General features: G+C 37.6%; 1 long non-coding RNA gene across 4 annotated transcripts in view; it reads right to left on the reverse strand.

Moving 5' to 3' along the window:
• Nucleotides 1-26,650, reverse strand: part of LOC112149068 — an 87,070-nt gene extending 60,420 nt beyond the window's left edge. For 3 of the 4 annotated variants that reach the window (XR_004948915.1, XR_002919734.2, XR_004948913.1), the window contains exons 1-2: nt 26,401-26,650; nt 12,641-12,760 (exon numbers count right to left, since the gene is read on the reverse strand). This is a non-coding gene — a long non-coding RNA (uncharacterized LOC112149068). Of the gene's footprint in view, nt 1-12,640; nt 12,761-12,894; nt 13,032-26,400 lie in introns of those variants that run through there. The other variant, XR_004948914.1, reaches the window with a different exon arrangement.
• Between the last annotated feature and the right edge of the window lie 869 nt (nt 26,651-27,519).

Genomic DNA, 27,519 nt, shown 5'->3' on the forward strand with positions numbered 1-27,519 from the left:
CCCACGCATGCACGGGGAGAACATGCAAACTCCACACAGAAAGGTCCCAGTGGGAGTCGAACCGGGGCCTTCTCGCTACTTTTACAGCCCAATCTATGATAAAAGTCTCAGCAAGACCCTTTAGAGAGAAAATAAACAACATCTATTTAATTGAAAAAAAATAAACATTTTAATCCAATGTGAGAATATTTCTGCCTAATTGGAAACTAATTTCAATTTCTCACTGTGGTTGCAGCTTTGGAGGTTGAGTGCTAGTGTAGTAATTGGAAACGTACGGCTCAATGATGCCCTCAGCAGGTAGAGGTTTTGGGCAGGGAAAGGGCCATAGTTAAGGGCTGCTCAATCCTCCGGATCTTCCACCATGTTTCCCGGCCCTCCCTGAACTTTTTGATGCTGATTACCTGGATCAGGTGTATTCAAGTAGCTAGGTGGGAAGGGAGAACTGAAATATAGACAGTGTAGTACATTGAGTTATATAAGCTAGAGATGCTACACTAGCCTGTTACCATTGTCCAATGTATTGGATAGGGAAGTCAACAATGAGACGTGTGTTAGCAGATACAGTAAAATGATCAAAAAAAGCTTAATTCTGGTCCGAAAGAGGAAAGAAACTCTGATTTTTATAAAAATAAGACCCAGGCCAAGGTATTAATATATTTGTACAGAATGCAACAAATAAACGACATTTCAACTTTTCTAAAAAATACATCATTATGGAGGAAACACATTGCATACCTGACACATGATTGCAGTTGTATTCAAACACACATACACACATACTAAGGTTTACACAAACTGATAAGACTCCTGGTCCGTGTTTCAAGATGGGTCACTGCAAACCGCTAGCGCCTAATGTCTATGGGTTGGTTTTGACAGACAACCATGGGGTAACACCAGGCGGAGGGTAGTAATGGTGAATAGGGGGTCCCACAAGTGGATCCCGCCCACCCTCAGAGGGAAGGACTCAGGCAGTCATTTGACGCCGTGCAGACCGTTTCCCATACGCCACGTTCCTCGTCTGGCCACTGGACGAGGATTCAGCACTGGACAGCTCCCTCTTCACTCGCTGCTACTGAGGTTAGTTTATTTTCCTCTGCTTAGTAGTATATTTAAATTCAGAGGGTCGTCTGGTCTGATCTGAGGTTGAAAACTCATACGAATACTAAGGTCATCTTCTATAAAACAAAAAAGATCGGTGGTCCTGCCAGAAAACATGGAAATAGAAGCTGAAATTGACTTTGAATAGGCTACATGATCAGCCTAAAACTTCACTTTTGAGGGTAAACTCATTCAGATCTTCCTAAAATGTTTTCTAGAATTCTCCTTTATTAGCCGACTGTAATAATTTACCTGTAAAAACTCTTTGTTTTTCCAGCTGTTTGTGCAATTGTGCAAAGTAAACTCGACATATCCAACAATGTTGACGTATGCAACAAGTTAGCATAGCAACTGTAGCCTTTATAGCTCATTGGTGTGGTAAATCAGAATGACAAACAACCAAATAATTCCATTTGTCGAGCATCTTACATCAAAACTCTGCAGGACAAAAGGTGCTTGATATTAGACATACACGGGTTAAAACAACAAACAGTGATAAAAATCAATGGATTAAAAGCAACAACAATCATAAAATAGACACAGTGGCAATGTGGAAAAGTCCTCCAACTCATTTTCATCCATCTTCCAGACCGCTTCATCCCGTTCGGGGTCGCGGGGGCGCCGGAGCCTATCCCGGCTACTGAAGGGCGAAGGCGGGGTACACCCTGGACAGGTCGCCAGTCTGTCGCAGGGCCTCAATCACACACACATCCACTCTCACATTCACACCTAGGGACAATTTAGAGTCACCAATTAACCTATGAAGCATGTTTTTGGAAGCCGGAGTCCCCGGTGAAAACCCACGCATGCACGGGGAGAACACGCAAACTCCACACAGAAAGGTCCCAGCCGGGATTTGAACCGGGGCCTTCTCGCTGTGAGGCGAGGGCGCTAATCACCTGCGCCACCGTGCAGCCCAAGTCCTCCAACTGATATTGGAAAATACTATTTGCATTGAAGTAGGTTTCATCACAGCAGACAACAAACATGTAATGGTAGCAAATAAATGATCAGCCGTCATTACACTCCAATGAGTGGAAACACTTTGAGTTTTGTAAAGACACGATACCATACAGTTTGGTAGAATGTTCTAATAATGTTCCCTTTGTATTATTTTGATGTGGAAAAACAACAGTGGGCGGAACTCTTTACACATAATTATTTTACACTTGATTATCTTACATGAAATAGAAATAGGAAAACTACCAGGTATTAATCACTGAGTTAAACTGGTGGGTTTTGGTTGAAGATATCCTGGATTGATTTTAGGTCAGTTACTGAATTACAGGACTTCAAAAGTGTTAGTAGAGAAAGTCCTACCCACTCAGTTTCTTGACAACATTTGCACAACTGGTTATGTGGACTAAAGTCTCATAGCAGCTGTGAGAAAATAATTTAATATTCAAAATACCCCCGAGATGGTCCTGAAAGTTCCTCATCAGGAAGCATTTTGCAGATATCAAACTGCCGAGATATTCAAGCACACGACGCTCTGAGGAAAGTTACTCACAAAGTCTGGAGAAAATGCAAAAATCTAAAGAGCTTCAGGCTCCCAATCTGGAGCCTTCACTGCAGCCTGCATAATCCACGGCACTGAACCGAGAAGGACTCCGAGGGTGGAAAACAAGACGGATGTCGCCACTGACAGAAGATCACAACAAGGCAAAAGTAATGTTTGGAAACAAAAAGCCTTTTAGAGATGAGGCAGCCTTTCTGTCACCCTGTTAAAATGGAGACGGAACTGGAGCTCTTTAATGCATTACTTCTGAACACCTTTTTAAAAATAACAGCCTAAGTAAAGGAAAATATGCTGTTACTGTTAAGCTTAGGAGCGCCTCAGCCTCCTCTGGTTAAGCAGAATGAAAAAGAGGAATAAATGCAGAGAATTTCTTAGAAATGCTTCAGAACATCTTGATAAAAACCATCATAGGGTAAAAGGACAGGATGTAAAAGGAATTCTCAAGAGTTTGAAAAATGGGCTCTCTTTATTTACAGAATCTAAGTTATTAAACCACAGAAATGTCATAGTTAATAGTTGTTTTTACTCTAGAATTACAGATTCATTAAAAATCGCAGACCTTTCAGCCTGTAAAGCATTGGTGTTTTTTTTGTTTGTTTGCTTTTTTGCAAATTAGGGTCAATAAGTTTAACAAAAATGTCTTTTCATGTTGAGAATGGATGATAATGGGCACATTCAGCATCTTCAGCAACAGTCAGGGTTAGCAGCAGGCAGTTTGGGGGCACTGGCTGGAGCTATTGGCCTGAAGGTCTCAACAAGTATTCAGGTAGTTTCACATGCAAATATTTCAAAGTTAATATAAGATATTTTAATTCCAATACAGAACTTCACAGCTAGCAACTGCAGATCAAACAGGACAGAGGTGTTGGCAGTCGTACTCTTTGTTCTTGTTGGGCCGCTTTAAATCAGCTGAAAGATTTAGGGTCAACATCGACAAACCAAGGAAGGTCTAAAGAAGCCCAATCATAAACTTGTGATGGAGCACAAAAGAATCTGTTACACTACGTTCACACAGAACGCCAATGGTGTGTCCAATTCGCATCCACTGTCTCCCTTTCAATCAATTAATCAATCAATTACACCTTACTAATCCGAAGTGAAACTGGTGGAAACAGCATACAAGACATTTTTCCCAGTAGTGAGCAGCAGCCACGCAAATCTGGTGGCACCAATCACCCCGAAAAGACACATGAGGAGGGTACAAGAATGATGTCAAAAAATCAAGCATCTTCGATCCATGTAGAACGGCATAGATTGAACTACAAGCAAAAATACATCAACAGAAAAGGCACATTGATGCAACATGGATGGAAGGTCTACACAAACGGATTCGCACACGTCCAGCCTGGCGGCGGCTGTGCATCATCGCACAGCACTCTACGGCTCAGTCAGGGGGGCCCAAGAAAAGAGTCGCCAAGGCGTTGAATCTGGGGAAAGGGTCATGGAGAGGGGAGGAATGCAGGTTTCCAAGACAACGATCTCTGCTCATCGCTCCTGCGGTGAATTGTTTTGGTTCAGTCCAAGGGATAAGGCCCTTGGCTCGGGGGATCCTGATTAGAGATGATTGTTTAGGAACAGGCAGACACACCTTCTGCCTGCCTGCTGAATGTCCAGGTCCTGGACACTTGTTCAAAATTGTGTTCATAAACACTCTGGATGTGGGAGGAGCTACTGTCAAAAGCTTTTTTGCCTCATTGTATACGTCATCAATGTGTAATGGGAAAAGGAGACTTTCTGATTGGTTAACGCAATGCAAATTCTTTGCTAAAGTTCAGATACAGACTACTGTTGCACCTCAGTCAACCTTGAACTGTATGTGTGTATTTCTGTTGTATGTCTGATCTTGTTCGGCTTGTACTGGAACACAATTTGTTTCTCAGTGAGAGCTGTGCATTTGACAATAAATCATTCTTGAATCTTGAGATATTTGAACTGGCATGGCAAAATATTCATCAGAATTTTGTGCTGCCCCCAACACTCAGTTTGCGCCGTGGTAGCTATGATGGCATCGGTACATTGACTTACCATTGAAACTGGTCGCCCATTACGTGAGAACTGTATTCAGTTTGAACTCCACTTCAGGTCAAGTAGTGCCAGCCCAATGTACTGACCAGAATCTGAAGTCTAAACATTTTCTGATCAGAATGATCAAGACTTTTGCATGATAGAGTTAATTATAGCCTGCTAAAAGAAGATGGGAGGGCAGCCTAATGTCTGAGACACAACGATCAATTTGACAAAAATAACCCACAGAATCAAATTTGGAGTTTTCCCAATATGGAGAGCATCATGTGTCAGTTTGATCCTTCCAACAGAATTTAAAGGTCATCTAGGATTACTAGAGACAAATTGGATGAGCTATCAGCTGACATGATAGCCAATAATCAATGATTGGCTTGAAGTTTCCAAAGAAAAAGAGAGAAATCCAGTGAAAGCAAAAGTCAGCCAAATTCCAAATATGGACTTTGGTCTTCTGTAAATGGTATGAATAGATAGCAGAGTAAAATCTAGCATGATGCCTGAAATAAAATGAAATTCAAAGCCATGCTCAGGATACCAAGGAATTACAGTAAGCAATCTGAGAAAGTATGTTAAAGGGTCATGAAGAAAAATTTAAACAAAATGGTGTAGTTCAGAAAGCTGTGAGAGGTAAATGTGATCAGTTGTTTGCAGTACTGGTTAAATAGGTCAAATGGGGAAGAAAATACATGATAGTGTTATATATTTAATACATTTTTGGAACACATAACCTCCAAAACCAACACAAACTCTTAGAACTCATGCTAGTAGGCTTTCTTCAGCCTATGCGAATAATGAATGCTTCTCTGTGCTTCTGGTTGGTGCAGTGAAATTCATGTGTTGTCCTTGAGATTTCAGAGTCCAGGTGGATCGTCTGTGCTCCTGCTCTTGGCAGTGGACCGTGCCTCTGGCTCGTCTTGGCTGTGCACCTCGCCCCTACCTGTCTCCGGGTTCTATCTGGAAGAACACTCTGTTTACCTGACCCCGCCTCTTTGACTCTGTCTCTGATTGGGTGCTGCCTGCCCCTAAACTACGCCACTCTGTTATATCCAAAGTCTGATCTCTGATGCGCCCATGCTCGTGTTTGACCTCTGCCTGCCTGATCCTGCCTTACCTTCACTGACTTCTAGTTATTGACTCCTATCTATCCTTCTGTCAATAAACCAATTTGTGATGTCTGAGATCGCTGATTTGGAATTTATAAATTTGGTCAAACATAATAAAATATACACATTGTGCAATGTAATTATCATTCTAAAGAGTAGAATAATGTTGGATTTTAAGCTAAGCTAATATGCTAATCAAACAGAACACACTATTGCTACAGGAAGTAAATAAAACTTCAAAGTAAAGTGTCAGTGGTGGTTCTTATTTGTGCGTTTTTTTGTAGATGCAAATCTGTTTATTGAAATGTGTTCTGAAAAAAAAACATTTTGGTTTAAATATAGTTGACAATTTGAATTCAAAATATGATGAATCAAGAATAAAACAAAAGTGTTTTGATCAATGATGTGATGTTATGCTAGCATGATTAAGAAGCTGTACAGGAATGAAAATGTTCACTTTGCAGACGTGTTTTTTTCCATTAAAGATGAAAAAAAAACACTGTTGAAAACACTGTTGTCAGTTTAGATTAAAGGAATGTGTCTGTTTTCTAGTTGTTACAGGGACATTTTTATTTTACTGTCTCCATTTCCTTTATTCTTGTCATCTACCTACTGGAGCTGCAGTCAGCTAAACTTTGAAGATGGAAAAACTGTAGAAAACATCTTCAGGATTTGTTCAACAAATGATCCAATGTTAGCACTGATGTTTAGATTTTGTTTTCTCCTAAAGTTTTCCAGAAAGTTGAGTGAAAAACGTTTAAGTTTGACATGAACTAAAGTGATAAATACCATTTCTTTCTTTCAAAAGCTCTGTTATGTTGTATAATGATTGTGTTTAAATACATTTTATTTTAATGTTCATACATCTAGCAAAAGACACATGTAGCAACTGTTCAAACAAAAATATTAAATAGAAAGAATCATGGTTTGATTTGAATCTAACTGGATTGTCGCTTAAGTATTGCTCCACAGCCCTATTTTTATCACTTGCTCTTTAATGAGTAGAAATTCATCATTTAACTAAACTGAAATGATCAGGGAAGAATGACAGACAAAAAACAGAGATTGGAGATTGGCGACTTTGACCAACAGCTCCAACATTGACAAAAGCAAGCAGTTCAGAAGCAGACAGCAGGTAGGAGTCTCTCCCAGGAATGATGTGCTGAGCAGATCTCTGTATTTTTAAGTCTGTATGAAATATATTTCAGCATGAAAACCTTTTCTCTCACTTAAAATGATGAGCATGTTCTCTTTTGTATCATGAGTAAGCCATTAAGGGACCTTTCAAGCATCTTTATCCAGCTGAGTTGGTCAGGTTATTAGGATGACATTTCTCTGTATTGAACATGCCCATTATGTTGCTGTTTCCTGTCCATTCTCTTTGCCCCCTGGTCCCGCCTGTCATCAGAGGAAAAAAATGTTCTATTTCAACCTGTAACAGTCATGAAGTGTCTGCTCCATTTGTACTTAAAATGAAGATGTTCCAGTGCGCTGAAGCTCCCTCCACCTCAGAAAACACATATCCAGGTGATAGCATAGAAAAAGTAATATATGGAAGAGTGGGATTCAATTTAAAATGGTTGTACGGAGGAGAAATATTACAACGGTAACTGCAAACTGGAAGCAAAAATAAAGCTGTATTTATAGGAAAAAGTTATTGACACACCAGCAGCAGATATACAGGTATGTAGGGTTGCATAGATTGAAAAAAAAAAAAAAAAATCAACAATGATGTCTGATGGCATGTTTCAATAAACACAAAACAACAAACACACAAAGCAGAAGAATTTTAGCAAAAATTGTTTCACGCTCCCCTTACTTTTTCATATTTTCACATATTAGAAATATGTATCCACAAAAATGTAATGATGGAAAAAAAGACATTCAACGTCAGTTTAATGGGAATTAGACATACAGTAATTTTGCAATTTTGTAAAAATTTTAGTATTTGTGATATATTTTTTAAATTATTGCAGCTTTGCACCAATATCAGTGCTATCTCATGACTTTAAAAAACATAACCTACTGGAAAATATTTAAATATGTCTAAATTTATAGATATATATTAGGGGTCTGCCAGCTCTGAAACCACATGTTACTCTTTTACCTCCCTGTTCTGACTCTCTGGTTCAAGAAAAATAAAATGTTTGTAAATTTAAAAAGTGACATACTTTTCAGTTAGATAAGTCCAACTATATTCAACTCATTCACAGTTGAAGTACAATACGTATCGGTGCTAGAATAACCCGTCAAGTGTTGCTGCTGTTTTCAGTTTTCACTGAAACTTTTTACACATTTTGAGTGCTGTGCACCACAGTAAATCCATTGGAGGTCAGTGAGCACAGTCAGAATTCAAAATCACTGGATTATAAGACAGGTTTTCTATGTCTAAAAAAAAAAAAAAAAGTGTTTTAAGTCGACGAAATGGTCCTGAAAAATCTGGAAGGGGTCACTTATAATTAGCTTTGATTCCATTTTAGCTATTTAAATGTACACATTTCTGAGTGGGATTTATCAAAAACATTATAATAAACATTTTATAGTTTTCTTCTTAAATATCACTACTGACATTACACTCCCTACTATTACATTTTCTGCATTGAGAATATCCTGCGTGGAATAAGGTGTCTTTTATTTTGAAAGGAAGTCATGTGAACCCCGGTCAAGTTACAAAGTATTTCACATTTTTAAAAAAAGGCTTTTTTTCTCTTTATGTTTATGATTTTTTTCAGGAAAAAAAAAACATAATAGTACCAGTAATACGAATCGGTGTCTTCATTTTCTAAAGGATGAAGTCAAACTTTATGGCCCCTAGTGGAATGTAGTTGGTAAGAAATGGACCTGATCAACCTCCAACCACAGATAAGAAATATTCTAGTAAACTTCTACAAAATACATAGGATAAACTACTATAAACTCTTCAAGAAATATTTTTTTAATGATAGCAAAACGGAATAGAAGACTTAACAACACTAACATGAAAGAGCTAAATATTAGATATAAAAAGAAATGTCATAAAGGGATCTAATATTCATGTTCCTTCTCTACATTTATGGAATGGCACTAAAAAGAATTTCATTTTCATATTTTATTCTCCCTAAGTTCATGTTTAATGTATTTCCTTTGTAGACGCAAACTCTAAGAAAACTAGAAAACCTCAAGGGATCTCTGTTTGAATGACTGCTGCTGTCATGTTTGAGGGAGGGGTCAAATGTGACCCTCCTGCTGGCTATATTTTATCAGACTGTGTTTGGATTCCTTTCTCCCGCTGGGTGCCCCCCCCACCCCTCTGTCCATCGGCGTGCCGTCTCCTCCGGCTCGGCGGCATCATTAACAGGCGAAGCTCCTCTCGCCTCCTCCTCTTCCTCCTGCTCTCCGCGCTTCAGAAGAAACATAAGCCTTCTCTGCCATGCCTGGCAATCTTGAAATGTCAGGCAAATTGTCCCGAGGCTTTCCAGCCTGTTAAATTAAGCTAGACATGCAAAACTGAGCCATTAATGAAGTACATTAACCTGGAGCACCCGGCATCCATTTGCAGCATTGTGTTGTTTGTTTACAAGCCACCATGGGGAGAGGAGCATGATGGGAGGAGGGGTACTTGACAAGCTTATTGAGTGAAGGAATCTGCAGACACTTGGTTGGTGGGACTTCACAGAAACAGATCAGTGTTTTCTTTAAAGGACAGAGGAGTTGAAGTGCTTTGTGCAACATCCCTGGTGTCACGACAAAAGGAGGAGATGGAGAACACAAGTCTCCACGGACCGCATTTGTCTGGGTGACACCGCCGATTGCGGCGTCAGAATGAGTTATGGAGTTCGTGGCTTTTTGGAAAAGGCTTTGAAAACGCCTTCATCCGGTCATACATTTCAGATGATTCAGTTTCGCTGACATTTTGTGCAGCTCAGGCATTACAGTTTGGAGATCTGTCATCTGTGGCCGGAGAAAATCCACTTCATAATTGATAAAAAAAAAAGTCCCTTCAGCGGGATTTTTACTCTCTGATGCACAAAAATGGACATAATAGATTTGCGGGGTTCAGCAGTGTTTGGCAGAGACGCTGAGCGATAGCAGTAACTCAGTGCTCACTGGGCCAAGCCCTAAAGTTACCGGCCTTTCACTAAATCTCTTCCTGTTTGCAGTTGCTGGACGGAGGTTTTGGTGCTACAAGCCAAATGCACCAATACTGTCTGTACGCCAGGAAGTCATTTACAAGGATCTCACAAATTCATTTATTCTGGCTTACTCATCTTTTGTGAAAATGTGTCTTTAATTGCATGTCACCTTTAGATGAGCCTGTTGTCATTTGAGACACGAATGAGCAAAGAGACAGCATAAAATCTCAGTATTTTCAGACATTAGTGTACTCTTTCACATCAATATTATAATCAGTATTTTCCATCATACAAGACATAAAAGCTCACATATGGAGGTTTATGCATGTTAAAAGGGTTATGTTATTAAATGATGAAATGCAGATTACTCTTCATAAAACTGAAAATGCAAAAACTTGTTTTCCACCTTCCTGCTTCATAATTCCTATGTATTTTATGACAGTTTTATTCAATTGATTGCAGTCTAAATAAGATCTGTAACCACTATTTGAATACATAAGCAGTCGCAATCTTTACCTGAAAATTTGACCATGAATATTTGCGACATCTGAGATCTCTAATTTGTAATCTTTATACATTTGGTATAGTATAGTAAAAATAGTGTAGTAATTATTTCTCTAAATGCAGAATTATGTTGAAATTTAGGTACGTAAGCTAAATAGCCACATGTGCTACTGTCACCAGAAGTAAATAAAACTTCAGAGTAAAATATAGCTTTTAAGTTCTTTTTGTGTGTGTTTTTATCTTCGAGATAGATTTATAAAAAAAACAAAAGTTTTTAAAAAAAAGTTTGCCAAAATACATTCTGGAAAAAATGCATATGGGTTGGAATAAGATACAAACAAAAATTATTGTATAAATGAATTTAATAATTTTTCAACAAAAATCTTGTGATCAATTGATTACCTCCAATAATTTTTTAAAGTTCAGTTTGTAAAGGGGTGCAGAGGATCACTAAATTCACGATTCTGATTATGGTTCGGATGGAAATGACGTTTACTTGTTTTGTACTTTACCTCACCTAAAGGGGCCATACCATGAAAAATTGACTTTTTGAGCTTTTAAGTGAATTATATTGTTCATTCTTCTCTGTAAAGAACCCCAAACCAGTATTTTGATTGATTCACAGATTTCTGAGTAATCCTCTAAACCAGGGGCCTATAACCGTTAGCGCTAAAAGAGCCATTTGGATCATTGTCTTTCTGACCAAAACCCCGCGAGAGCCACAAAGCCTCACCTCAATGTTTAGAAAAATACACTTTATTTATTTTCTGTGGCCATTAAGTCGTTTATTTAAAAATGAAACTTTTAAATATTGCATTATTTGAATTATAAGTGTAAGTTCCTTTCAAAATAAAATATACCCTGTGTCAAATCCTGGAAGAAAGTCAAACAAGACATTTTCTATTATTTTTCATTGAGCTTTACTCCTTTTTCTCATTTTGATATTTGCTAACATTGAATAGAATCTAAATTAAAAAAAAAATGAACATGATACAAATGTAGTATGAAGAAACAACAATAAACCACTGATTTAAATCATTTACCATTATTTTTTTGTCATCAGACATTCTAAAAATCTAAATATTGATGAGTAAGATAACTAAAATAAAAAAAATGTTAACTCATATTAAATTTTGGGCATATCACCACTACACATCTACCAACCAGACTCAGCTTTGAGTACACACATCCAATCATGCAACTGTTTTTGTCCTGAACTTCCATCCATTTTCTGGACCCGCTGGGGCCGTTCAGCTCTCAGTCTCTGGCCCAGCAGAGCTCACTAGCTAGGTCCCCTAATTTTATATATATATATATTTTTTCCCCTCTGTGGTTAATGCGGGACAGTGAGCCTTCAAACGGGGTCACAGAGACACCAAAAACACAGCAGAAGCGGCTGTCATACATACTCGGCCACTCCTATAGCGGGAGAATCTCAGAATGAACCCAGACATGGAGACGTAATTCCTGATGCTTTTGTAGAACTCCTCATAATAAATAAACCTGATTGCTCAACGTCATCTGTGTCTTCCATACATTGTAAGTGAGATAGTCAGATACCACTCCAGGTAGCGATCAGGCTAAAAACATTAACATCAAGCTTAAGAACACATTTTTGGACAGGCGGTAAGCAGCAAATTTGCTACGAAAGAGAGGCGCTGACACAAATTTGACACGTGAAATGCGTTTGGTATGAACACAGCATTGAACCAGCCACTCTTCCCTACAACGCTGCATGGGTCCAAACAACCTAAAAACACAACAACTGAACGGTTTAACTCCATACCAGTGCATGTGACAATACCTTAATAAATGACCACAACATGTGTGTCATGTCTATCCATTCCCTTCATACTGGTATAGCCAGACCACTTCATTCAATCATTAAAATCAACATATAGCATCAATGATTATCAGAATACACTATGACATCATTAGATTCTTATTTAAGCAACACATTTAAACAGGTTATTCAGAATATCACTTCTTCACCCTCTTTAGTGGTTTTCCACCAGGGCTGCAGCACAGAAGACACTGAAGTCAGACTAGTGCAGACTGTAATCACTAAGAGCTGCTAAAAGCCCAAAGATCCTTTTGAAAAAAATCTGCTTTTTGTCTTCAAAGTAATGGAGAACCATTTTTAAAATGGTCCTTCAGAAGTGATGCAAATATGACACTAAGAGGACAGTCTCATTTTCCCTCCGTTTGCAGGGTGCTCTGATCTCTCCTTGTCTGGTGTTTCAAAGTGTTTTATGGGAAAAAAGAAGAAAAAAAACACTCACTTTTAGCTGAAAAAGCTGGATGTCAAGACTCCTCCACTTGGTGGGTTCTGGTCTCTTTTGGCACAAGAGGGAGTGGCAGCTTTAAAACTGATGTTTAATTAGTTCAGCTGGTCGTGAAGTCTACGGGAATGAAAAAAAAAATACACATAATTACACAAAAAACTAGAACCTAGTTTTTTATGTTACTGTTTTTCTATTAGTCCAACTGTAGTTGCGTTCTTTTCCTAGCTCAGCACGTTTTTCTATACTCTTACATTTTTTCTTTGAAGGTGTGCTTTTTGTCTAATACCAGTTCAGTCACTGTGTGAGACATTGCAGTTATTCTAAATGTGCCATAGAAATAAGGTACACACAATCTGTATGAGGGAAGTTCCTCCAGCAGTTGAGTCGGTTCATTTCCTGGAATTAAATGGCCTGTGGCCTTGTTAAAGGTGTTGACATTCGATTTTATCCATGAATTCTTAGAATTTCCACACAGGTCAAAGGTTGGATCCACCTTAGATGGTTTCTAATCCTCAAAGGTTTTGAGAATATAAGAGAATCTAGACTTACAGATGCCTTTAATGTATGTTTTTTACAAAATCCTCTTAACTTCCTGCATTTTTCTGTTGTCTTACACAGCCTGCGATTAAGGCACTCGTGCCTTTTGCCACACTTCTAAGACAAACGTGTCTATCTCTCTATATACCTCATGGCTCAGTTTTTATTGTGTTGGGTGTAGTTTGCTGTCATGTTTGGTTGTTGTAAAAGTGTGCAACATCTGGTCAAAGATGCTCCTCAATCTGCTCCCTCTCATTGGAGATGGATTAGCGCATAATGCACAGTCTGCTAATGTTACACACTTCTTGCTTTAGAACACAGAGTCTGTACCAAAGGCATTGACACGTTTTTGCTACTTCCTTTACAACAGAAGGTTTAAGGAAAGCGGTATCCGTTAAAGGGATGTCGATTTTTCAACTACAGCAGCATATTTTTCCATTTGAAAGGCTACAGTGAACACAAATATATAAAATGGATGTGACAGTAACTGAAAAAAATAGGGTCAGTGATACGGCCTTTGCGTTGTCAAAGAACTTACTTGGTTAAGTACTTTTTTTAGAAGTTAAAAACTTCAAAGACGTGACAGGGGTGAAGAGATGTGGAAGTTGAAAAACCACTTAAGGCACTTAGATGCTTTAAAGCTCAAGAATCGTTTGGTAAAATATTTCCACTTTCAAATAAACACTTTTACAACCTATTAAAGATACCACACATAATGACGGAGACCAACATGAAAATATGTATCCCATTTCTACATGATGCCCCCTAACCCTAATGTTTGAAGTGTCCCGATTCTTTTTTCAAAAACTGGTAAGAACTACACAGCTCTTGAAAAGAAACGAAACATATGTTTGACTATTTTTTTCTAGTTTGCTCTGTAAATATTGTTGTACCTTGAACACTCTTAACCCATGTGTTGACTCTTTAAAAATTCTTCCAAACAGAACACGAAATACTATTAAATACTGACAGTATAGATTACTGAAGGGGTGAAAGGTCGGACGATTTATGTACTAGTCACACAATATGCGAATGGTTCATGAACCGTGTGGGATTATTGTGCTGTTTCTATGCAATTCATTAGTGATTTGTGAATCAATTACGTAATTTTAATGTGACATGTCTATCGTATGCGCAATATAAAAGTCTTACATCACTGGTACAACCATGACAACTCCATTAGACTGTCATTTGAAGCCACAAATTTACTTATGCATCTCGCAACAATCACTCAAAATTGCCTAAAGATTTACGAAATTGCATATAAACTATGTAAAATGGCATAAACTGTGCGATTCTCAACCAACCAAAAATGTTGAACCGAATTGGCCGAGACCCTCGAGGGACATGTGCACACATTAATGAATGACAAATGCAAGAAACAATTGTGAGTTATGTATATCATGCATGTACCACGAAATACCAACATTTTACACATAGTAAAATGCGCATAATGCACATGGTGGCAGTTTTGCTCGATTGCTCACAATCTAAGTTCAAAGCAGCTGAAAAAAAAAGCATTCGAGTAGCATCACTTACGGATGACTCTTCTTTCATGGAGGCGTGAAAAGAGTCACAATCAGCATAAATGTGGTTTTGTGTGTGTGTGACAAGCGATTCATTTTTTTTTTAAAGATTTATGCGTATAGCTAGTTTCAAGGTGTTGTTATTTTAAGTTTGTAAATTGTATTTCTTTGAATTCCATAATTTTTGTACTAATGCACATATGTATTGCATGAGTTACAAATCAAGAACGCAAAAATCCAAAGTTATCCACAACAATTACAGACACACAAATGGGAATGATACTATTTTCTCTCCATACAAAAGAGGGTAATACGTAGATATTTTTACAAGTACTTTAATTTCAACTGAAACAGAGAAATACAGCAAAATGTTTACTTTTAAATAACTATTCTTTAATAACAGGACTCTATGAATCTCAGAAAATTAAAAACAGCTAATTCTGTGAACACCAAAAAAAAACATTTGTTTGAGGGTGGAGGATCACTAAAACAATTGCTCAGTGGAGCTTGCTTCTTTGACATATTTCATGCTCTGAAAAAAAGATGGTGTTCTTTCACAAAATCTTAAGTGCACGCTGAAGAAAACTGCTTACAATGTGAAAAATAAAAAAGCAGGACTGATAATAATCTTGAGTTTCGAATCCTTTTCACTAGAAGTCTTTAGAATACCACCCCTCCCCATCTCTCTGATCTCCTCCAGCATCATCTACCCTCCCACACTCTGAGATCATCCTCAAGTTGCCTCCTCTCCACTTGTTCCGCTTGTCTTTCCTCTATGGGGTCAAGAGGATTCAGCAGATCAGGTCCTCGCCTCTAGAACTCTCTACTGCATGATCTCTGTGCCATGAACTCCCAACCTGTGTTTCTATAAAAACTTAAAATTCACCTTTTGAGGTTGGCCTACAAAACTTAACAGGAAAATGGCTGTCAACTTGTTGTAATATTTATTTTTACAAGGTCTATATCATGATCTTCCAAGCCTTCCAGAGTATATACATTTATATAATAGTATATTTCCATAATTTTTATGAAATATGAGATATTTTTAAGAGATCCTTTTCCTCATCGGAAGTAAAACACCTCAATCTCTCCTTGTGGGTGGCGCCCATTTCATAACGTCATCCTAGAGTCGGCCTCGGCAGTGTGCTGTTTTACCCATAAAAACCAACAGCATGGAACTTACTGTTACCTTTGCAGATTTGGTGCAAGAGGAACCACATCTTCTCTGAGTCTGAGCTAAAATAAAAGCTCATCTCTGCGGAGAAAGTGGGTGTGGGTGTTAGCGTGGGGACAGTGCTAGCAGCACGGACTCTTCCTGGAAGGGGCTGTTCCTCTACGTTCATTCTCGGGGGTTGGGAGGGGCTGGTGCTCAGAGGAATGCTTGGAGATGCATGAAAAGAGCAAAATGGGTATTTTTCTTGAAGAGGAATTCACTTTATAATACATTTAAAAACTCAAAAGTGGATTTTGCATAGTATAGCCTCTTTAAAACTTTGTTAATATTTATGTCTTTCTTCAATTCACTTATAAGGCTCTTATAAAACCATGTATTAGTATCATTATTATAATGTTCTGTATAATGCATGTTTGTTAATCTCAGGATTTCAATATTTATCCTTTCATGGCTTCTAAATCTGACGATACAGCCCAGAAAATCTGTTTTTTTTTGTGTGTGTGTGATATTGTAAATCATTTACAATCAGAAGGTTGAAAATGGCGGACAAATCCTTTTTCCTGCTGAGACAGGCTAGCTAGCTTTGGGGTCGGTCGGCCTTTTTTGGCGATGTCCAATTTACGCAATAAATCTGCAACTAAATAAACTGCTCTGCTGTATTCTATTGTTAACTGCAAAACAGCGAGTAACTCACACAAAAATAAAGTGCAGCTACTTCATCTGGCCTGAAGTACAGAAGAAGTTAGCTTTTGGTAGCTTTGACCATCCAATCAGAGGTGAATACGTCATCTTTTGTTCTCATGAAGCTACAGAGACTCTAACTCAATTTCTTAATTGGTTGAATCAATGTCAACGTGTTTATTTCATATATATCTATGGTTTAATCAGCAGTATTTTTATGGAAAACCGCAGCATAACTGAAAGTGAGGACTGAAGCACTGACTATGAGTGAAAGGCAGACTTTCATGAGCCTAGCAACAAGTGAGGGCTAAAATCTGATTGGTTAGAAACTTTCATGTGAAAAAACAGTCTGATAGCAGAGCAGCTGTGGGAGGAGCTGACAGAACAGTTGGAATGCTAAAATATATTTTGGACAAATGTTTATATTAAAAAACATTTCTCCATGATTCTGATTCTTTGTTTCAGATCACTTCAGGCCTTCACTGAAGGCTTTGAACGCCCTGAAAGGTAAAGTACTCAGTTTGTTGGTCTTTTCTAGCTTCCTGCCTTCACCTATAGCCATGCGTTTCGGGTAAGCTAGAAATTGTTAAATTATGCATGAAGGTGGAAGAAAATGAGCTTCTTTCTCAGCCTCTGTGGGGTCTCCATTACAAATAGGGAGAAAAGCTCAGCTATCCAGGAGAAGCTCAAAGTAGAGCTGCTGCTCCTCCTCTCCTCAAGAGGAGCCAATTTAGGTGGTTTAGATATTTGGCAAAAATGCTACCCAGAAATTCTTTCCTGGTGAGAAATGTTCGAGCATGTTCAAGCGGGAGGAGAACCCCTGGCAAACCGAAACCGTGCACGGGAGATTATCTCTCAGCTTGTGAGGAACTCCTCGGCATGCTGGGGGAGCAGAAAAAGGAGGGAAAGGAGGAGAAAGAGGGATGTGTGGGCTGCTGTCCCTCGTGGCTCAAACATGGCTAGCCAACACACAAAGCATAGATGGTCATTTATAGAGGCCAAACAAATTGAGAGAGAGATTATGCATCTGAACAATGGAAAACCCGGTACAGTTCCAGCACTGCCAGTCACATTAAGAGCATTTCATATAGTGTGAACAAAAGAGGGATCTCTCCGCGTTCTGTACAAAACTGGCTTTAAAAAAGCAAATAGGCATAAATTCTTGTGCTGTATCTGTTTATTACAACAGGGTTTCATCATTTTTTGTCTTTGCTTTAAGGTTCCAAACATATTCTGTTTTTTCTTCCATTTTCTGTCCATTAAAACATTACACAAGCTCCCTGCATGGGACTGTTTTCTTAATCCCACTTGCTCGCTTAGACTATTACTGCCTGGCCCTGCTTTCTGTTTACACAACAGCTCCATTGATTTTTTTGTGCATTGTGTTCTCCTCCATTTAAAGTGGTAACATGTTTGCAACAGACAAAGCTGCAGAGGCAAACAGGAGAGAGAGACGACTCAATAAGGAAGCTGAATGTGTGGACGCAAACCAGAGACTCTTATTTCTCTCTAAGCTTTACCTACAGCTTAAAACGATTCAATAGACGAGTCCCAAACAATATAATGTTTCTGATTCAGAAAAGGAAGTCTGTCTTTAGTACTTGAGACAAGGAGGAACACAAAAGGATGGAGCATGGATTGGAAAGACCGAGAACTGTTGGTGAATTCAATCAAAACTACATGGGATTAAAGCAGATCACAGTCTGTGAGAACAAACTTTTAGCTCCAGGGTGCAGGTCAGAAAGAACTCAAGTCATCAAAGACTTCACTATGGCATAAAACTTGTGTCTGATCAACCCTGAAATGCTGCAAATTTACGCTATTGTATTTATGCTGTCAGCTAAACTACAGGGTGTCCCACAAGTCTCCATACAGAGAAAAAAATAAACATTTCTTGACACAAACATTTATATAATATGCTCTATATGACTGCTAGTTTGTCAGGAACATATTTCAATGTCCCCCACTGCTGAACCACACTTCTAAGAACACCTGGATTTATGTTTGTAATGGTGTTTACGGTATGTTCCTGAACCGGATGATTTCAATTCATTGATTTTTATTCAAATGCATTCTCTGGGTTGTCTGAAATATAAAGAAATACATGTTAGAACCATTTATGTTTGAAGATATTATGTCTCTTATGTATGGAGACCCATGGGACACTACAACACAGTGTCAAACTCCAGTCCTCGAGGGTTGGTGTCCTACATGTTTTTCCAACCAAGCTAACATAGAAGCTCCTTATTGGCTAAACATACCTGATCCAGGTAATCTGCTTCAGATAAGGCAGGATTTCTGTAAAACCAGCAGGGTGTCTGCCCCTGAGGCCTTGAGTTTGACACCCCTGCTCTACAAGATCAATCCTTCATTGGGAAATCTTAGCTGGAGCCACAATAACACCCAACGCTAAGTTCACACTGAGTGTGGCAGCATGCACTTAAGCAACAACTTTCAATGAAACTCTTTGCAAATGTGTGTATATGAACATTTTTGGCGTCAATGTTCAACGCTCACATGTTGCAGCGGAAGTTTTTAAGATCATCTACATACAAAACACACAGCCATTGAACATGCATCTACAGTTAAACCAGTGAAAAGTTAAGCTATTCGAACTTTGACCAATGAGAGACTTGTATTTGGTTGTTAGGTATGAGTAGCCTCCTTTTTAACATACAGAAGTGCCAACTATTTAAAAATGATCATGAGGGAGAAATTAATAATTGCGGTTTGTGCCTGGTCGGGGTTATGACACTCAAAAGCCTGGAGCATGATTTGCAGGACTTCAAGATTTGCACCACTTCAAGATTTTGCACCAAACCTCTTCCAACTGTAAGTGCATATGCCCGAATGGGGTAGCAGTTCAGTATGACCATGTTCAAGAGGCACATTATATGCTCTGTGTGTACATAGCAAAACACGCTCATAAGGCTTAAATATGTGATGTTTGTGAAGACAAAGTCTCTTAACCCTGTCTTGTAACAGGCCAGACTTTTATATGGATGCAAGTGAAGAAAAGAGTAGATGAATAGGTGGAGTGGGGGTTCTAAACAGTTGTTTGTGCGATATTTGAGGTTCAGACCTGAAGTTTCAAAATAAAAATCCTGGTCAGGTTTTCCTGTTAAAAAGCAAAACTTAAAGAAGACAAAACTGAAGATTCAAAAAGGTTAAAAAATGTTTTAAAAAGATGATCCCAGATGATAAGTAGCCTTATATTTACAGTATGAACAATCAAAGCTTTACTCAGTGTTCTCTAAGACCTAATCTATACAAATACTGACTAAATTGATTTAGAGCAGATGTTCATTGGCAATAATCTTACTTTTAGGTTGCTACATTTGCCAACAGATGTCACAACTAAAAGCACTATAAGGTCAGGAACTTCACTGCAGATTTAATTATGATATCAGGTCGTAACAATCTACCAGAAAAAAAAAACAGAAACCAAACAATTATATTTTATAATTACAGAACACAAAACAGTTGTCTAATAAATGCCACAGAACAGAACTGAAGAGAATAATGTCAACATTTAAATTAGCATATTAATTTGTAAGGTTGTGATGAGTATCCACATACTTGGATATTCACAATCTGTTCCAAAAATAAATAAAAAAAAAGAAAAGAAAATTTGAGATATCCAAGATCACTGATTCACAATATTTAGAAATAGTAAATTATTGTATAGTTTATAAAAAGAAAAAAGTTCACTAGAGCGAATTATCAATATAAAATGTTAATTGTGGATTTTAAGTTTATGAACTAAGCTAAATGAATGCACTACAGTCACGAGACGTAAATACATTTTCAATGTAAAGTGTCAGTGAGGGCCTTTTTTTTTTTTCAAAGAAAAACTATCAAGAGTTTTTTCTTGCAGGTCCTCAGGATGCGGCTGGTACTGGTATCCTAACCCAGTACCTGGCACTGGACGCAGTACCAAATGTGGTACTAGACCCGATGTGAACTGGTACAGAGTTAGGATTAGAGTACTGGGTTAGAGTACGTCAAAAAACATCGAGTTAGGGACCCCCAAAACGTCAATTTTTGGCCCGGAAGTTTTCTTAATCAAACATTAATATGTGTCGAGTTGGGAGTGAGAATGTGTTTGTCAGAGACTTAAGACAAAAGAAGAAACTTGCAGCATCATGTGAGAGATACCTGAGGTGCAGCTCATACTTTAAAACAACAACAACCATGAACACGGCGAGGAGTCTGCGGCAGAGAAGCAGAAAAGCAAACTGTTCAATATGCTTGAGTGGCCAAAAGCCAAGATGCCCGGCCAAAACATTTTAATAGACTAAAACAATGTGGTTAAAGAAAAAAGAATGTTCCAAACTCAATACTGCAAACACTGCTTCTATGTTTGTCTTAATGCTTGAGGTAACGAGTGCCATCAACAGGGCTCGCTCTGCTGAAGCAGCATCAGTGGCAGACGCCAGCAAGCTCAATGACCTCATTCATGGGAAATCGCTGGACCAAAGCAGGAGGCATCCGAGTCGGGAAGAGACAGGAAGTCACCAAACAAACGGCTACCCATCACGGAGTCAGAGTTCCATCCACCATAAGAGTCACTCAGCTATGTGTTTGTGAAGAATGTTTCCTATAAAAAGAAATGAAACTTTTTCACAGCGTCACCGTGCGGATCTCACCTCTGTTTCATGGCTGAATGCATCACTGCACTCCACATGTGTTTACACTGCTGCTATAAATATGCAAACTCTGGCTGTGTGATGGAGCTCTCACACGGTACATCTGTATACTGCTAACAGCTATTTCTACACAGCTTTTGCAGAACTATAGATTTATCAAGTATCTGTAATAAGGCTGTCACGATTAGTCTACTAGTCTATGAATAATTAACTATAAAAATGGTCGACGACTAATTTAATAGTCAATTAGTCATTACTTTACATTATATGGAGTTGAAGTGTAGAAAAGTTGAAAGTTATAATAACATTCTGCTAGCTTTAGGACAAATGTGCCATTAAGGTTTTTTAGGCTATTGTAGAGTTTAGCTAATATTTCAGCTACATGCTAGCAAATTTGGCTAATTTAGGATTTTTTCCATTTTTTTAGGCTGTTTTGGAGTTTAGCTAATATTTCAGCTACATGCTAACTCTTTTGGCTAACTTAGGCTTTTTTCAGTTTTTTAGGCTAATTTTGTATTTTACTAATATTTTAGCTGGCCACAAACTTCAACGTTTTCAGCTATTAGCTTCAGTGATTTCAGCTATCAGCATTAGCATCTTCAGCAACCAAATTCAGCTTCCAGAATTCACACTAGCATTATCGCAGGTAATGTTAAATATCTAGTTTTTAGTTAGTTTAAAGCTAATGATGATAAAGATGAGTGATTTATATCCAATTTCGGCATGATACGATTAATCTGAAAAAATAATCGGCGATAAATAAAAATTGTTTGCGTCAGCACTTATCTGAAACAACAGTGTGATTTTGAATAAAACGCTGGTGCAAAATGTATTTTTTTTGGTCAGATAATATTTAAGCTTTGATGAAGTTCTCGCCAAAACGAGGGAGAAAGAGCAGAGAAAATCCTGCAGGGTCCGTCCCCCCACTGGACAGCTGAGAAACTCCTCTGAAAGGCACTTTCACACCAAGGACTTCAGAGGACTTTCATGAGTCTAAGAAACCCCTGAGGAGCAGCAATGAGAGCACCAAACCTTAAAGGGCTTTAGGGTTTGCATGTGTACGCTCAAGTGGATCTGTTCCCAGGTAATTGAGAACACAGAACTCATATTAATGTGTCTTTACAACCACGTTTGACAGTTTTACGTGACAGAAATGTGCGTCTTCAGCTCATTAAACTGAGTGAAGGAGCAGGGAGATTAAACTGGGGGAGGAGGGATCCACGGGCCTCGTATTAAAAAGTTATTGCCTGTCCTCACTAAATCATGAATGAACTGATTAACCTAACAGAGACAGTTCGACAGTAGAGAAATCGTTTTTTGTCATCTGAAGAAAATTAGAAACAAAGAGAACCACAGTGAGATCCGTCATCTATACCTAGAGAAAACTTGGAGCAGCTGAGAACCTTAAAGTGACCGGCCGACCAATAACCCTCCTGACTACAGAAAAAAGCTCATTTGAGCTCTACCAACCACTGCGTACCACTGAATTAACTCCTCTTTGTATCTACATAGAACGCTTGGAGATTTTCAATGACACCAAATGTGAAGAGGTGGGGCTCTGAGAACTATAGTTTTGGGTAGATTTGAAATAAAAAAATGACTTTTCTCTGGCAGTCAGAAGAATGTGAGTCAATCTAGATTTGGAAGTCATTTTTGCCTCTAAAATCAAGAAAACTAAATCTTCCCTTTTCTGGTTTTCTCCTATATATTCATTAATGAAATTCAGCTTAGACATCAATTGCGTATATATATTTTATTTGATTTTATATTTACAGATTAAAAAGCTTGGCACATCCCTGTTATCAGATTTTACAGGTAACAGGTTAGGAAATCAGGACTAATATTATCTTTAAAGTAGAAGTAAAAGTTTAGCTGATGTTACTGATGAACAAAATGACTGATTCATTTATGTAAATAATTAAAAATATATATTATTTGTCTTATTCTGATTGTATCTTGTAAAAATATGACAGAAGAGAGCAGATTCATATACACAGATTCGCGGTATTTGCGGGTGTCTCTGGTCCGAGCGACATAGGGGGAATACTGTATAGACTCATTCCATGTGGGCACGTGGAAAGTCCAATTTATAAAATTATACAATTTTGTGGAAAAAAATATTGTTTATTGACGAATTGTGTCTTCGAAAAAAAATTGGCAGCTTTAAACAGCTTTTTTTTATTGAAATTGTAGTAAAATTTGGATTTTAAAAAGTCATTTAAATAATTTTACATCAAATATTGAGTCCTGAATCATTTTTTTGTTCCTGTAACCAATAAAAAATGTACAATTAAGTGTGACAGAAGACTTGATGATGTGAGTCCACGCAACCTTAAATCAATAAATGGTTGAAATGAAGATTTAGTGATTTGAAATGATCCAGCTTGACATTCATTGAAGGTTCATTATCAAGCAAAAATACTTAGCCTCCTGTTCACCTTAAAATTCACAGATTCACCTTGATGATAATAATGACCGTATTTTTCTGTTATACAAGTAAAAGCCATTTTAAATCTATTTTTTCTCCTTTGGGGAATCATCTGCTGAAAGTGTAGAGCAGTGAATGTGAAATCCATAGAGGCAAATGGAGCAAGAAAAAAAAGGTGAAAAGATGCTGATTATCTTAATTTTGACACCCCAGAACATCTCCCAGTTATTTTCTTTGAAGACAGGATGTAAGGCAGTTTTGTTCGAAGCAAGGAGGTGACACTCTTAGAGGCACAAGTCAGGGATAATGAGAAAGATAACAAAAGTACAAGGAGGTGAGGAAGTGACCTACCTGACAGTACTTCAGTGAGCTGTCAGAGTTTTTTTTTTTTTTTGCAGTACAGCAGGAAAAGTTATAAAGAAATATAAAGATGGTTCAATAAAAACGATTTCAGTTTTGCTGGTACTTAGCTGTACTCCACCTGAAAATGATCAATAGTTTGTATTCAATGAAAGTCTGAACAGATCGGCCTCTATGTGACTGAAGGTGACGATGATGCTGTGCATAAAAAAAGGAGAAATCTTGCAGTTTCAGCAGAGATGCCGTAATGCTGTTGCATAGGTAGAAAACCGTGTGGCGAGTTTGTGCCTCCATGCTAATTTAATACATAAAGGGATGAAGCTCCTTCTAATTAATTTGGCTTTAATCTTGACTCAGTTTGATCATGATGAATTAAGCTCAGTGATGAGTGGCTTAAATGACCCGGTGGCTAGAAAAAAAGTCCGTCCCCATTCGGCTTTATTATGAAAGTGACAACATTAGAACATAAATTAGTCAATGTTCTAAATGTAATCTGTTTTATGAACTCAAAGTACCATTATGAGGTTCTCAGTGAGACAGGAAGCTGTCTAAATACCGTCTAATATCTCAGCCACATGCATCTGGGGGTTGACTGGTACAGGAGCTGGATGTTCAGAGGAGCGTCCGCATTTTAAGGCCATGTCACACTCCTGCAGTGTACATTTTGCACATGTTACACGAATAAAAAAAATGGCCATACATGGAAAAAAATGAGAAAAGTTGTGGTCTTTACGTGAAATTTTTCACAGATCTAGGATGAATGAACCAAGACAATGTAAACTTACACGTCATTGAATTTCTTCACTTTGACATTCAGAGTGCTGAGGAGAAATCACATTGTGTCATCTACGGCTGTAACGAGTATCCGGGTGTTCAGATATTCGCGATCTGCTCCTAAAATCTCGAGTACGTCCAAGATCGCTGATTTGTGATCTTTATAAATATAGTAGAGTGTAGAAAAATATTATCTGGGTAAGATGTATTTTTTTCTCTGAAATGCAGATTAATGTAGAATTTTAAGTTTACGAACTAAAACAAAGCCGAAAGAGCTGCGGGACCATCACCAGAGGTAAACACATCTTCGTGCAGGTGAGGCTTCTGGTTTTCAAAATAAGACTAGCGAGAGCTTTTTTCCGTTCAGAAACTGAGATTGAAGTTCCGTTCACTGACATAACTTCTGAAAACATTACTTTGCTTTAACACTGGAGCTAAAACTTTCTTTTGGTTATGGTAACTCTTCAACAGTTGATGCAATTAACATAACTCTAGCTTATTCTGAAGGGGAAAAACGCAGCCTCGCAAGGCAGATGTAATCAACGTAAATCAGCTGATTCTGGCGCAAAAAAAAGGCATTTTTCTTCATACAAGCTCTGCACCTTATCCCACTTTTAATGTAAACATGCCTAGGATAGCACAAGGTTTACGCAGTCGAATTCTCCTGGTTACAAGTTTGATTATTCAAAAAACAGGAAATTAACACGTTTTCCTAAACTACTTTTTTAATGTTGACCACGCCTAAGTATTTCATTGCGTTTACATTCACTGAATCATACATAAAAATGAAATGTTGTTGAAAAAAAGAAATCATTCTGATGTTCAGGAAAAGGACGACAGCTCATTTGTCTTTAAAGTTCTAAGTCAAGATAACATGCTCCATCTGTGAGTCTGGATCTGCTCCAAGAAAAGCTGCACCGTGTTGTTGAGGATCACATGTGATACAGGCTGGGAACAGACTTTTTTATGTATACGAGTATAGTCTCTCATTTTTAAAAGGTTTGGGTTACAAGAGGCCTCTCTCCATCATTTTTTCTCTCTTTTCCTCATTTATAATTTTTCAGAGATAAGGAAGACAATTGCTGGAGGAATTCAATGTTCTAATAAAAGAGTATACAGTCCAAAATGACCCAAAAGAAATAAGATCGGTAAAGCCTTTTGTAAATGGTCCAGATACTTATCAACTAATACTTAATTGGAATCAAAATCAGTAAAAATCTTGAATTTTTGAGTGAATCCGAGAAAAAAATCTTTAAAATCACTGATTAAAGATAATTAAAAAAAAAAAATAGTTATTCTCTAAATGTAACCAATTTTAAAAACAGCACTAAGAATGATGTATTTATCAAAAATAAAATAATAAAATAAAAAAAATAAGTAAAAACACTCAAACTAAGGCTGTAATGCCAAAGCAAAAATAACTCATTTTTCAAAACATAAATACATTAGTCAGACCTTACGAGCTTTACGTAGTACACAAAACTTTATTTAAACTCACAAAAGTGGCAATATAGACTATAAAAAAGTGCAATATTCGATTTTTAGGCTTTTCAGTCTTGATCAAAGGAAGCTAGCTTCCACCTACAGTAATATCAGCTCATAAAATCAACGTGAGGCGGTTTACTCACCACGCCAGGTTTTACCGGGGTTTAACTTTAAAAAAAAAAAAAAAAAAAAAAAAAGCCATTTCTGAAGCTCCAACATCCAGGAAAAACAATCAGGAATGTCCGTTAGCTTTAGCTGATTAGCTTAGCCGGGCCTACCGAAGAATGAGGGCTGATAAGTAAAGATGCACACAGACCCCGCCCTTCAACAAGTTCCATCCAATCAAATTGTACAAAGGTGATCTTTATGAAGTGCCATCATATTGACAACAAAATTCACAGTTTTTAGATCAAAATGTCATAAATTGGAGACAAAATGTTCAGTTTTAAACTCAAAAATGTATTTTGGAAACAAAAAGACCGATTTTTGAAGCAAACAGTTTATATTTTCTTTGCGACTTTGACAGTTTTGTTTTTAAAACTGAACATTTTGTTTGTAATTTGGGGAATTTTGATCTCAAAACTGTGAATTTTGTTCTCAATGTGGAGGCACAACTTTCCTTATTTTACTGACAGGTGAAGCAAAAGTTATTACTAATGATGCATTTACTGGTAGTTGTAAATAAAAGTTCCTTCTTGAGTAAATGTAAATTCCTAAAAGGAGGAATAAGTCATTATAATTATTAGCAGTGTTAGTAAAATGGACAATATGAGCAAGCATTGACACAGGGAGTTAAAAGAAAGGTTTCAAGTGAAGAATTATTAAAATTCAAGTGTTTTAAGCAATATTTTTAATTTCATTTGTGCAAAATATTTTCTTTGAAAATGAGTAAGGACTATTAAAAGAGCCCAGACAAAAAGATCTTGAGTCAAAGCGGAAAAGGGTTTAAAGGGAATAAATTCTGAACAATTTTATCTCCTAAATAAAATATTTTTTCCACATTAACTGATGTATGTTTCTTCATGTAATGTGTATATTCTAGCCTGCTAAAATAAGATAAATGTGTTAATACAGTTGGGGACTTTTTTTCATCTCAGAAAGCCAATTTCCTGTAACCTCTTTCTATTTTTCTTTCTGAAGAGATCTTGCCTTTTGCCACACCACAGTTTGAAATAAGAATGCTGTTCTTAATCTGTCCTGGCTGGATAAATAAAGGTTAACAAAAAAAAGAAAAGTTTATCCCTTTTTTTTTTTTACAGAAG

This window comes from Oryzias melastigma, linkage group LG13 (genome assembly GCF_002922805.2).
Source record: "Oryzias melastigma strain HK-1 linkage group LG13, ASM292280v2, whole genome shotgun sequence".
Classification (NCBI taxonomy): domain Eukaryota; kingdom Metazoa; phylum Chordata; class Actinopteri; order Beloniformes; family Adrianichthyidae; genus Oryzias; species Oryzias melastigma.